The sequence below is a fragment of the Alnus glutinosa genome, chromosome 11 (genome assembly GCF_958979055.1).
Source record: "Alnus glutinosa chromosome 11, dhAlnGlut1.1, whole genome shotgun sequence".
Taxonomy (NCBI): Eukaryota; Viridiplantae; Streptophyta; class Magnoliopsida; order Fagales; family Betulaceae; genus Alnus; species Alnus glutinosa.
This window is the reverse complement of record NC_084896.1, coordinates 11,941,464-11,955,586: the sequence shown is the minus strand read 5'-3', so window position 1 is coordinate 11,955,586 and position 14,123 is coordinate 11,941,464.

The window sequence follows — 14,123 nt, the reverse complement described above, 5'->3', positions numbered from 1 at the left end:
CAAAAATTCTGCCGCACCGTTGTCCGTCCGGACGGCTCAGGTCCACCGTCTAGACGGCGTCTGTACTTATCACAGCAGTCACCCATTTAAACCCTCAGCCTATAAATAAAGGCCCCTGGGCATTGAGAACTGTAAGAATTCGGTATTGAATTCCATTAGAGCTTATAGAGTTATTTTGTGAAGTTATTGGAGCTGATTTGTTCTCTCTCAAGCCATTGCAAGTGTGCTGTTTCTGCGCTATAACTGAAGTTTATCTTAGGGGTCGGCCCTAAGATAAAGGATTCTGTTAAAGACCCCTTCAGGTAGGAGACCTGGTTGGGAGGCATTCATGTTGGGTTACACGTTAGAGAGCAAGGTACAACCACTGCATCAGGGGTATGTGAGTGTTACTATCTTGTATCTAGTCTTGTCTTCTGAATAGTGGATATCCTAGGTTGGGCTGCCCCAGAGTGGTTTTTCTCATCTTGAGTTTCCACTTCGTTAACAAAAATTTTAGTGTTGTTTATTTTCTGCATTGTTTACTTTTGTTAACACTTTGTGCACACACTTGCTGTTCATTTTAGAAGTCAATTCCATTTTTCAATTGGTATCAGAGCAGGCACACTCCATTGAAAGGATTTATTTCCTGAGTGTGATCCTCATATCTTTGTGACTTCTATTTTTTGATTACACCGTTTATCATGGATTTCTCTCAGTTATCTGAAGAAAATTATGATATTGAGCTTTCTAAAGTTTTTGCAAAATTTGATAAACTTATTTCTCCAAAAGAGCTCAAAAAGGTGAAGCAAGAAAAAGAATCTTTGATTGTTTAGTTGTCTGAATCACATGCTTTGATTGACTCTTTGAAATCTGAGAATACCATGCTATTTGACATTATTGATAAACTTGAGAATAAATTAAAAGAATCTGAAGATCTCTTGAAAAAATTCTCTAGTGATAATTTAAAGAGCATGTTTTGTATTCATTCAGATATTTCTAACAAGCCTTCTTTAATTGTTGATGATATGAGTACTTCTACTTCACATGCTTCTGATTTTGAATTAGATTCTGTTGATATTAAGCCTGTGATAGTAGATGCAGCTTGTTCTGAAAATTCTTGCTTGAATAACTGTGTGAAGCCAAAATACAAAGATACAGGTACACAAGCTCATGGTAAGTTTGTCCCTACTTGTCATAATTGTGGGAAGATTGGTCATATCAGGCCAAATTGTTATTTGTTGAGATCCCACAGGCCTTGGATTAAGCAGGATACTCTGAGAAAAGGTAAAGTTGAAGATTCTTCCTCATCTAAATATGTCCCTTCTCATAGGAGACATATAAAATGTAAGAGCAATGTTATTTGTAAGAATGCTAATCGTAATTCTGCAGAGAATGTCAAGAAGCATTCAAACAAAAGAAGCTTGCCCACTTGTCATCACTGCTGCATCATCGGTCACATCCGACCCAATTGTCCACAACTCCAGGCTCAAAAGTCAAAGGTTCAGAAGGAGCTGCCAACAAGAGCTACATCAGGCACTCAACCTCCTACGGCTCTTCAGGCTCCACAGCATCAGCAAAGGTTTGTTCCTACCAATCAGAGTGGCAAACCAAAGAAGAACAAATCAAGGCGCTACAAGAGAAAGCTGCAGAAGCCCAGTAGCAGCCATGGCTATGAAGGATTGCTGAGCCTAATACAGGGTATGCTAAGGAGTATGGCCAACATGGGCATGACCCGCAAATCATCTCCACGGGTTAAGAAGGTATGGGTCAAGAACGATGAGACCATTCACCCCTTGAGGGGGAGTGGACTCACCTAGTAAAGGTGAAGTCTTCCCATGCCTAGGATTTTGGTTCCTAAATCCAAGTGCATGTCAGGTATGTTTGCATTGCATTGTTTATCATGTCATATCTTATTCATGCCTTATATTCTATTTGAGGAACCTTTTTATTCTATCCCCATATTTTCTCTTGTTATCTTGAGAAACATCTGCAGATATTTTTTGGGGATGACAGTTAAAGCACGTCGGGCGGTTACTTTTTCTGTCTTGGTATTTCTAAACCTCTCTCCATGAGGACAGGTTTGGCATTACCTTACATGCTAGGGAATAGATGCCATTTCCTTTTCCATAAGCATGTCCTTGTTGTTTTTGTTCTCTGTCTCTTTTTTCAACAAAAAAAAAAAAAAAAAAAATTGGGGAGAAGATGTGGAACTTTATTTCTTTCTTTTGATAGCTTTTCAGATATTGTATATGTTTTTACCGGATATCTCAGTTCATTGTGCATTGATTAAATATGCTTATATATGATTGAGAGTTTATGCATGATATCTGCTATGTTTTCCTGTTGCATCTTAATGATAGATAGTTACTTTCTTCATGCGATGAAAATGTGCACTATCTAAGACTCCCTTAAGGTACATCTTTTCCTTCTCTGACTTTTTGCTTCTAGAAAGTCTAGATAAGAGAAGAGGTTTTTGATAAGATGGCTAAATTGACCAGATGCTAGTTGAACCTAGATTCTAAAGATTCTGGCATTTTCTCTAGGTTGCAGCATCAAAAGAATCAAGCAGTTAATCTTATGAATTATGGGCTATATATGTACATTCACTGCTTATGTGCTGAATTTGCAATATACCTTGTCTGGTGCAAGTAAAATTTTACCTTGTCCTTCATGGGACAAGTAAAACAATTGGGTGCTGCATCCTAGGGGGAGTGTATCGGATGAGGGTGGCTAGGCCCTAGTAATAAATAAGGTTTGACTTTTGGCTGATCTTTCATTGATTTTCTCTCTTGTTTGGAAAATCTAGTTTTTTTTGTCATATCAGTGAATTTCATTCCTTATTAAGAAAGTCTTCACACACACGCATTGCATGAGTTGAGTAATCTATTTAAAATTTCTATCTGTAGGGAAATTTGTGCTTATTAATTACTTAACTCTCATTTATATCTTTGCATATTTTGCAATGATGTTTGACTGTCTTATCAGTTGATTATACATGCGTGTTCTGAAGCTAACTTTAGGGAAAGATATTTTTCTGCAATTTTTTCCTCAAGTTTCAGTTTTTCAGTGTGAAGCATCCGGACAGACCTATTCTTACGTTCGGGCGAGCGCAGTCTTGCCATATGCTGACCTAGCAGTTGCCATCCGCATGGTTAAGTGACACATCCGGACAGGATCTCTACAGGTTTAAGACCTGCGTCTCTTTCTCTGCCATACACACATCTTTGCATTTTTATTGATTTGTCATGGCATGTTGTGTGTTTTTCTCGTGGATTTCTCCCGAGATTTTGGCATTCTTTGCACATCTCTTCTCATCCCATGATCTTCATTGTGTCTTCCATTATTCTTTTAAGTTGTTGTGCTTTTAGAATATTGGAATATTTGGTGGGATATTCTCTTCAGATAAGTGTGCATGAAAATCCTATTATGTCTGTGTGTTGGGTTGATATTGATCAGTTGGATTGCGATCTTTATTTTTTGTAATACTTGGGCATTCAATTAACAGCTGTCATAATACCACTTTCTTTTTAGGACTAACATGATCTAATATTTCTTTGTGGTGTTATTTTTGGAAATATTTTTGTTAAAATCTTTTCAGGAATATGTCGTCCAGCAGCTCCCAGCACAGTGTTTGACAGATGCATCCTTTGGAAATGGTTGAGGTCATGTGTTCAAAATTTCCAAGGGTCTCAGGATTTAAGATGAGCTTTTCCCCCCCCCCAGCTCATGCAGAGACTTCTGTAGCATTCCCTCAGATTTGTATCAGCTAGAGGTTCAGCGGTGAATCTCCTCATTTATCTTGCAGACCAGTTGCTTAGAGGATGTCAATCTGCGGATAACCAGGTCCAGGCTTTGTAAAATCAAGAGATTGAAGGTTTTCAGTCCATGGTTCCCGGCTTCTTGAGCTAGAAGCCGAAGTAGTACAAATCCAGCTTTTTATACGAATTTCTCTCCGTTACTTGATTTCAGTGGATCAGCAGGACTTGATACTTGGAAAATTTTTGTTCCTCTCTTTTGGGCCACTTGCAGACTCTTCTCTATTTTCCTATTGTTTTGGATTTTAGAATGTTTTTTTGTCTGTGGATATTATTACTCTGTTTACCCTTGTACTATTGAGACATTGAGGGGGAGTAATTGTTGTGTGGTTTTTTCTCATTACTTTGTTTTACCCTTTGTCCCTTTGTGAGAAAAAAGGGGGAGTAATATTTGATTTGGACCGGGATTGTATTTTTAACTGGTCAAGTGATTTTTGTCCCAGAATGGCCAAAGGGGGAGTTTGTTAGTTTGTGATTGGCTTCAATCTGTTTAGGACAAAATCAGTTGTATGTAAAGATGCTCTTCACAGGGAGTCCACTATTTAGAAGTATTTCAGAGATTCTGCACTGGTTACAAGTAAGAAGAATCAGTTCCCTGTCAGACGTCCAGACGATGTGCCATACCTTCTGGACGCCAGACAGATCAAGCATCATCTGTCCAGAAGACATGTATTTCTGTCTGGACCCTTCACTGTATCGAGAAGCTTCTGTGCCAGCTTGCATCTGTCCAGACGACTCAGCAGCCCGTCCGGACGATGTCCAGTGATCGATCAGCTTCAGATTTTCTTCCCAAGTTCAAATAAGGGAAGATTGATGCAACCATCCGGACGATGTGGATTCCCATCCGGACGCTCTCATACATAAGGCAAGAATCGTAATTCAAATACATTCGTCCAGACAACAGTTAGCTTGGTCCAGACGCGCGCTCATCTGATATGGAAATTGCGTGTTGAAGATTAACCGTCCGGACGGCCATCCCCCTTGGTCCGAACGCGCAAAGCCTTATATGGAAATTACTTGCAGCGGACGTGCGATCATCCGGACGACAGTGCCTCGCCGTCTGGATGCGGCTCTTAAACAGGAAAGATTTTCAGCGAAAATCTCAAAAATTCTGCCGCATAGTTGTCCAGACAGACGGCTCAGGTCCACCGTCCAGACGGCGTCCGTACTTATCATAGCAGTCGCCCATTTGAACCTTCAGCCTATAAATAGAGGCCCCTGGGCATTGAGAACTGCAAGAATTCAGTATTGAATTCCATCAAAGCTTAGAGAGTTATTTTGTGAAGTTATTGGAGCTGATTTGTTCTCTCTCAAGCCATTGCAAGTGTGCTGTTGTTGCGCTATAACTGAAGTCTATCTTAGGGGTCGGGCCTAAGATAAAGGATTGCATTGAAGACCCCTTCAGGTAGGAGACCTGGTTGGGAGGCGTTCGTGTTGGGTTACACATTAGAGAGCAAGGTACGACCACTGCATCAGGGGTATGTGAGTGTTACTATCTTGTATCTTGTCTTGTCTTCTGAATAGTGGATATCCTGGGTTTGGCTGCCCCGGAGTGGTTTTTCTAATCTTGAGTTTCCACTTCGTTAACAAAAATTCTTGTGTTGTTTATTTTCAGCATTGTTTACTTTTGTTAACACTTTGTGCACACACTTGCTGTTCATTTTAGAAGTCAATTCCATTTTTCAATCTTGATTGTGCACCCCTGGGACTGAGTTACTTGAAGCTTGAGCCTTCCGTGAGAAATTGGGATGATTTCTCCACTCTGGGTTGAAAATTGAAATTGACTTCTAAAAATAAAGTGTGTGCACAAGTGTCAACAAAAATTAAGACAGCTGATAATAAAAGACACATATTTTTGTTGACAAAGTGGAAACTTAATCAAGAGAAAAACCACTCCGGGGCAGCCAAACCCAGGAATTTCACTATTCAGAAGACGAAGCTAGATACAAGATAGTAACACTCACATGTACCGATGCAGTGGTCGTACCTTGCTCTCTGTCGTGTAACCCAACATGAACGCTTCCCAACCAGGTCTCCTACCTAAATAGGTCTTCAATGGAATCCTTTACCTTAGGGCCAACCCCTAAGATAGACTTCAGATGTAGCGCAACACACTTGTAATGGCTTCAGAGGGATCTTGAACTTCTCTGAGCTCTTGTGGAATTCAATACCGAATTCTTGCAGTTATCAATGCCCAGGGGCCTCTATTTATAGGCTGAGGTGCAGAATGGGCGACTGCTGTGATATGTACGGACGCCGTCCGGACGGTGAACTTGAGCCGTCTGGACGGACAACTGTGCGATAGGATTTTCCAAAAATTTCGCTGAAAATCTTTCCTGTTTAAGAGTCGTGTCCGGACAGTGAGACACTGACGTCCGGACGGTCACACGTCCGCTGCAAGTAATTTCCATATAAGGCTTCGCACGTCCGGACCATGGGGGATGTGGGTCCGGACAGCTGAACTTTAACACGCAATTTCCATATCAGTTATGCATGCATCCGGACCATGAAGGGCAGGCGTCCGGATGGTTGAAGTCGAATCGGGAATTTCCTTAACAGATGAGCGCGCGTCCGGACCAATGCTGACTGACGTCCTGACAGTGGTATTTGAATTACGATTCTTGCCTTATTTATGAGCGCGTCCAAACGGGAAACCACATCGTCCGGACGGTGTATCAATCTTCCCTTATTCTGAACTTGGGAAGAATCTGAAGCTGATCGATCACTGATGGACGTCCGGACGGGTTGCGGAGAGGTCCGGACGGATGCATGCTGGAATAGAAGCTTCTCGATACAGTGGAGGGTCCGGACGGATGATGCTGGTTTGTCTAGCGTCCGGACGAATGGAACAGTGGACAGATGGACGTCCGGACAGGATAACATGTCGTCCAGACGGCTGACAGGGAATCTGAAATCTTCTATCTTTTTCGCAGTGCAGAGTCTTCTGAAAATGCGCTGACAAGTGGAATCCATGTTTACAGCATCTTTACACATAAGTGATTTTGTCAAAACACAGAATGAGGCCAAAATACTAACATAGGTTATAAGTATTGGAGTATGGATCATTACCCGGATGTGAAAAAGCTGCATTGACCTGCTCTGTTGAATCATCAGAAAACTTTCCTGCAGTAGGACAATCATTTGTGTGATGCATAGGACTAGAACAGAATGAGCATGGTGCGTGCTGTGTGTGCATGTGAGTAGAATTAGGAGCAAAACCAGCAACCATCATTTGATCTAATTTCCTAGTGATAGCATCAACTACTTGGGTAGCTACATCTGAAGAATGTCCTATTTCAAAAAGACCTTCGGTCTTTGGTGCTTTAGGTACAGGCGCTCTACGTCTAGTGGATGCATGCTAAATGGAATTATTACTCAAGTTTTCAAATAATGTCCATGCTTTGTCCACACTTTTCATCATAGATGTTCCCCCACAAGATGCATCTACCATTTGTCTATTAGGCTCAGTCAAGCCTTCATAGAAGCTTTGCACTAGCTGCCACTTCGGGACAGCGTGGTGTGGGCATGATCTAAGTAGGTCCTTGAGTCTTTCCCGGTCTCATACAGTTGTTCTCCCTCATATTGGGAGATACTAGTGATAGCTCTCCCAATATCATTGGTCTTTCCTATGGGAAAATACTTCAGAAATTCTTGTTGCATTTGAGCCTAAGAAGTAATGGAGTTTGGTGCTAAGGAATGAAACCAATGTTTGGCTCTTTCCTTGAGGGAGAAGGGAAAAAGACGCATCCTTAGAGCGTCCTCGGTGAACCTGCTCAATTTAATGGTAGAACAAATTGCTAGGAATTCACCGAGAAAGTCGTAAGGATTTTCAGTACTAAGTCCTAGAAAAGATGGTAAACTCTGTATAGTGCTAAGCTTAATCTCATAGTGGGCTGCCGTAACATCTGGTAGCGTGAGACATGTGGGAGAAGTGTATGTGGTAGGGAGATAATGATCTCTCAAAGCCATAGGGTTATTGTCACCCGTAGTCTCAGTGGTGCGATCTCCTAGCAAATTAGAGTTCCTTTCGGATCTAAGTTGTCTAAGAGTGCGTTCAATGTCGGGGTCACAAGAAATTAAAGGCAATAATAGAGAACGACGACCCAGCATAAAACAAAAGAAAATAAAGGTAGAAACAGAATAAAAGCTCACAAATGGCCCGTAGGAATGCTGGAATTTAGCCGTTGCAGATGCTGATGGCGGTCAGGGAGGAAAACTGAAAAAGAAAAGGAAAAGAAAATATAAAAGCAAAATTAGAAACAAAAATCAAGAGTAAAAATAAAAATAAAAAGAAATAGAAAATAACGAAGCTAGATTTAATCTTTAAAACTTAATAATGTAACCGTTAAGCAGTCCCCGGCAATGGCGCCAAAAATTGATGTGGTCTTTTGTTTACCAAAATATATCAATAATAATTAACCACTCCAATAGGACGAATCCTTGTAGGATAAGGCTATAGAGAGGGTGTCGAATCTCAAGGACTGCAGGAGTATTATTATCAAGTTTATGAAGATTAAAAATAACTAAAGAAAAGATTGTTGATTTTGTAATTAACTAAAGTGCATAAAATAAACGTAAAAGAGAATTGAAATATAAGAGAGAGAAAGAGTAGAGTATTGACTTCACCGCTATCCGCACATCAATGGTTAATCATATTTAATTAGATAAATTCATTCTATGCATGTTATAAATAAACAAGAAATTACCATATTAAAGAATAAGTATAATCCATCTTTGGTTGGCACAGACCGTCCACTTAACCACTAAGATGCGGTACGACCCGTCTTCCCTAGGCATGGATTAGCTACGTCTTTAATAAGATACATACAATCAATGGAAAAGTATAACCCATCTTCGGTTGGTACGAATCGTCTACCTAAATTACACTAAACTAGGGTGTAGTACGATTCGTCCTACCTAGGCATGGCCTATCTAATCCTCTTGATCATATGTCAATTAAACCCATTGTATAATCATCATTCTCATAATCACAGAAAATAAGAATGATTTGAGTTCAATAAAGGTAAAAAGCTTTCTAAGACAAGAGAAGAATTCTACCAATATTGATTATGAATTGAAGAACAATTGCATTAAAAGATGAAGAACAATATCAAATTGTAGCAATTCTCATAATTATACAACCAGCATGCATAAACTAAAATTCTCTAAATTAAAATACAATCAAACCATTGTGCTTGGATAGGGCTACATCAATACCCTACAAAGGTTTTTAGCCGCTCATGACGTTGTTGCAATGGCCTCCTGCCATGATTACTTCTCTTAAACTCTTCAAGCCTTCAAGAAGTTTTTCTCTGAATTTGCTCTAGGTAGCAGTGTGTCTTTCTTCAATTTTTAGAGGCCTATTTATAGAGATTAGGAGAGGCCTAGAAGCTCTTGGAATTCCAGAAAAATAATAGTAGTAGCCTCTAAAGTAGGGAACATTATGCATAAAGGTTGTTGATTCAAATCAGGGGCGGCAAGCTCTTTCAAAGTACGATTTCCAGCCATGATTTCCTCCTCTTCTAAATTAGAATAGCTAGCAAATAGGATGTCAAGAGCCAAATCGTTCTCTCCAAAATTTCTCCGAGCTTCCCTCCTTAACCTGCGCAAAGTTCTTTCTATTTCTGGATTGTACTGAAATCACCTTGATTAGAAGATCGAGTTACAATCATAAACAATCAAGGAAACTCTATTAAACCATGAAAAAAAAAAAAAAAAAGAGGAATAGTCTAGAGTAACAAAAATAAATAAAAATAACGATTTTTCTTTTTTCTTTTTTTCTTTTTTTTTTTTTCTTTTTTTTTTTTTACTCAAAAATTTCAAGAATGAAATAAGGATCACAAGAAGCACAAAAATCAACTAAAAATCTCCCCAGCAACGGCGCCAAAATTTGGTGTACTGTCGCAGGCAACCAAAAATAAAACCTTTACTTTTGAAAATATATGTAGTAGTGCAAGTAAGGGTCGATCCCACATAGAGTATTTAGCCTAGGTTTATGCTACGTGAACAAGGATGGGGGGGTTTGAGCATAACGAAAATAATTTTAAGAAGAACAACTAAGGAACAATTCAAATTAAAGTATAAATCAAAAGAACAAACATTAGTCTAAGTCAACATCCACCATCGGAATTTTACAACTGATCATTGATGCAAGTATATATCAATTCATACTTTGAATATTCACCGTTGGAACTATTTTCCTATCTCTCCTTAGTCGTGGTTAATTAGAAAACAAACGATCTAATTAACCCTAACTACTAAACAACCCAAGAAAAGCGCTAAAGGTTTAATCTAGTAGCAGCCTTAAGAATTAGAGAGATCGATGAAGCGAAACAACACAAGCACAAGCGGTTGCATTTAATTTCGTCGGAGGTTCTTCCTAAAATTTAATAATTTCTGACGCAGCAAATCATTAAATCTTAGTTGCTTCACAAATTAAAGGGATCAAACAATTACGGATTTGATATCTAACCTAGTAGTAGATTGCAACGAATAATAAACTAGTAGGCCTCCTAGTAATTAAACGAGACAATCATGAAAATAGGCACAGAAGAACTTCTGATACTCAAAGCATAAATTGAACAATAAAAACAAATTAGATCTCACAGTTTTATTGATTCCGAGGCTTCTATTTCCTTCAACCAATTATGAAAGTTTAGCTGCGCAGGGCCATGATTAAAACTAAAAAGAGAAGTTAGAGAAGAGGGAAGAGAATGATTTCTAGTCTGATGATTCTCCCCCTTTATACACGTTCATCCTCCATATTAGAAGCCTACAAAATCTCCTAAAAATGTTCTAAAGCTTATCCCCTAAAGATATTCTAAATCTTATCCTAAAATAACAATATCCAAATCTGACTAATTAAGGAAAATATTAAAAACAAAATAAAGTCTTAATATAACTAGGACGGTGGTATTTTCAGCTGGACTTTCGTGCACAAGATCTAAAAACTTCCACACATAGACCGCGTATTAGAACTTCAACTTCAAGCCTGATTTATACCTTGATCCATTCAGTATCTCTCAAAAATGAAAACATGAAAGTTGTATAATATTTTCTTAGTGTTTTATAGCATCTTGAATCATCTCAATCGGAGCTCGGATAAGAGAGTTATGCCCAAATTACAAAGTGATGTCGAAACTATCGAAAATCACCCAATTAGCTTTGTTTTGCATTTAACGTCTCCATTTGTATCCTAAATCAAAATAAAAGAATAATGAGTATATTTAGGCACCAAATAAGGATAAAAGACTAAACATTAAGGGAGAAAAATATGACATTTTGCATTCTCATCAGGAGACACAAAATATTACAAATTCTATACGTAATATTTCTTTAAGTGTTCAGCATCCCATGCCCTTGGTATTAGTTTTCCTTCCTCTGTTGCCAAATGATAAGCGCCTTTCTCGTGACACTTGACAATCCAGTAGGGCCCTTCCCACTTGGCTGCAAGTTTCCCTTCAGCGGGATCTATGGTCATCAGATTTACCTTCCTCAGCACCTAATCCCCAACCTGGAATTTTCTAGGGCTAACAGTTTTGTTAAAATACTTCGCCACTCGCCGCTGATAAGCTGCCCACGCTACTTGCTCCTCGTCCCTTCATTCCTTTAGGAGGTCCAAATGCAAATCTATCACTTCGTAATTCAACCCCGGGTTGTAATGGGTAACCCTAAAGCTTTGGGAACCCACTTCAACCGGGATCACTGTCTCCATCCCGTATGTTATAGAAAAAGGGGTTTCACCAGTGGGCATCCACACTGTCGTTCGGTAAGACCAGAGTACTTCTTGGACATACTCCTCCCATGCTCCTATCTTTCTACCAAGCTCCTTTTTCAGTGTCCCCACCAAAGTTTTGCTAGTTGCTTCCACTTAACCATTTGACTGAGGAAATACTAGAGTAGAATAGTTATTGCGGATATGAAGTTCAGCACACCATTTCTTGAAAGGCACACAATTAAACTGCTTTCAATTATCTATCTCAAATGCATACGGTATCCCAAATCTACATATAATGGACTTCCATAAAAATTTCGTTATGTTCTCCGTGATGATGGCCGCGAGAGCTTCAGCTTCCGCCCACTTTGTGAAATAATCAACTGCAACAACGAGGAATCTTCTATTTCCTTTTCTTGCAGACATTGGCCCTACAATATCTACTCCCCATTTTGTAAAAAGCCACAATGACGTGATTGGGCTTAGATTCTCCGGGGGGTTCCCCATTATTCGAGCGAATCTCTAACATTTGTCACAACTTCTGACCATGTTGATTGAATCTTTGTTCATCGTCAGCCAGTCGTACCAGCTCTTGTCACCTTGTGCACCAACATTCGTGCCCCCAAATGACTTCCACAAATTCCCTCATGAATTTCACATAAAACATAGTCAACTTCGGCAGCCGAAAGGCACTTGAGCAATGGGAGAGTGAATCTTCTCCAGTATAGGATCCCGCCAACTTCAACATACCGAGCTGCTTGAAGTCTCACTTTCCGAGCTTTAACCTTGTCTTGAGGCAATGTTCCCTGCTTCGATTGCCCATTTCGATTCAGCCTCGTCTACCTGCATTACGTCCACCTCCAGGGAGATGAAAGATGTGGTTCTGACCAGAACAATATGTCTGCCCAGACGAATTTTCAATTTAGTTCCAAAACCCACTCGAGATAAGGCGTCCACATGGCTATTCTCCTCCCTGGGAAATTTTGTTACCACAACTCTATTAAAATGGGATTGGAATTGGCGTACCTTATCAAGATATTTGGTCATTCTGTCTTCTTGTGTTGTAATGCCACCACTAATCTGCGGTACGACCACCTGGGAATCTCTCCGAATCTCCAAGTTCGAGATCCCCATTTCTCGAGCTATGAACAGCCCTATAAGCATTGCTTCATATTCAACCTCGTTGTTCGTGGTGTGAAAGTCCAATCTGACCGCATAGTTAAACTTTTCTCTGTTCAGGCCAACAAGGACGATCTCGGCCCCACAGTGTCCGCCTATTGAAGAACCATCCACATAGGCCACCCAAGTGGAATCCTTAGGAAGTTCCTCGTTCTCTGGTATACTGCACATTTCTAATATGAAATCAACTAGGGCCTGCCTTTTGATTGCAGTCCTGGGATGGAACTCGATGTCAAATTGTCCGAGCTCCACCTCCCAATTTACAAGCCTTCTAGAAAGGTCTTGCTTCTTTAACACTTTCTTCAAAGGGTACTCTGTGAGCACCCGTATAGCGTGGGCTTGGAAGTAGGGCCTTAACCTCCAGGCGGATACAACCAATGTGAATGCCAGCTTCTCGATTCGGTGATACTGTGCTTCCACCCATGTAGTGCCTTACTTGTGAAATACATCGATCTCTACACCCTAGAATCTTCTTGGATCAGTGCCAAGCTAACAGCGGATGTGGACACTGCCAAATAGAGGTATAGAATCTCGCCCTCCACTGGCCCGCTTAGGAGTGGGGGACTCATGAGGTATTCCTTCAACTAGCTAAAAGCTTCTTCTCATTCTTCATTCCAGGCAAAGGCCTTCTTTAAAATTTCAAAAAGGGGAGGCATTTATCAGTGGATCTGGAAATGAATCTGTTAGTATTTTAATTGGCTACATTCTGTTGACAAAATCACTATAATGTAATGTTGCTGCTTTCACAGGGATGCCGTATATTTCAGAGTCTTCATATATTCAGATTTTATTTCTCTGATGTGGAAATAGCTGTTTTATGACAAGTTGCAAGTGTCACAAGCTTTATGAAGGCTATTTCAGTGTTCAAGGAAGATTCTGTGTAGATTCCAACTCAGAGAAGTCCGATCCCAAGCAATCATCTGAACGATGTGGTGTTCCCGTTTGGACACTCATCAGTTAGCAACATCCGTCCAGACGACGAGAACTTTCCGTCCACACGCCCATCAATGTCTAGAAACTTCGAACTGTTCAAGATTGCATCCGTCCGGACATAATGGCAAATCGTCTGGATGCTATTAAGAGTTCGAGAACAATCCAGTGTTCAAGTGCATCTGTCCAGACGACATGCCAATACCGTCTGGACGCCATTCAGAGTTCGACAAGCAATAGGGTTTCTATCTCAGACACAGATATGGGAAGACAGTTGCAAACCATCCGGACGATGTGGTGTTCCCGTTTGGACGCTATCCTTGGTAAGGCAAGTCGTACAACAGAAGTGAAACTGTCCGGATGCTAGGGCAACACCGTCCGGACGCGGCCTTGATATGGAAGCTTTCAGCGCTATTTTGGAAAGGCGGTTGCAGTTGATCGTCCGGAAGCTCGGTCAAGCCATCCGGACGCCCTCTAGTGTTTTGATCATAACTTTCTGTTCAAAT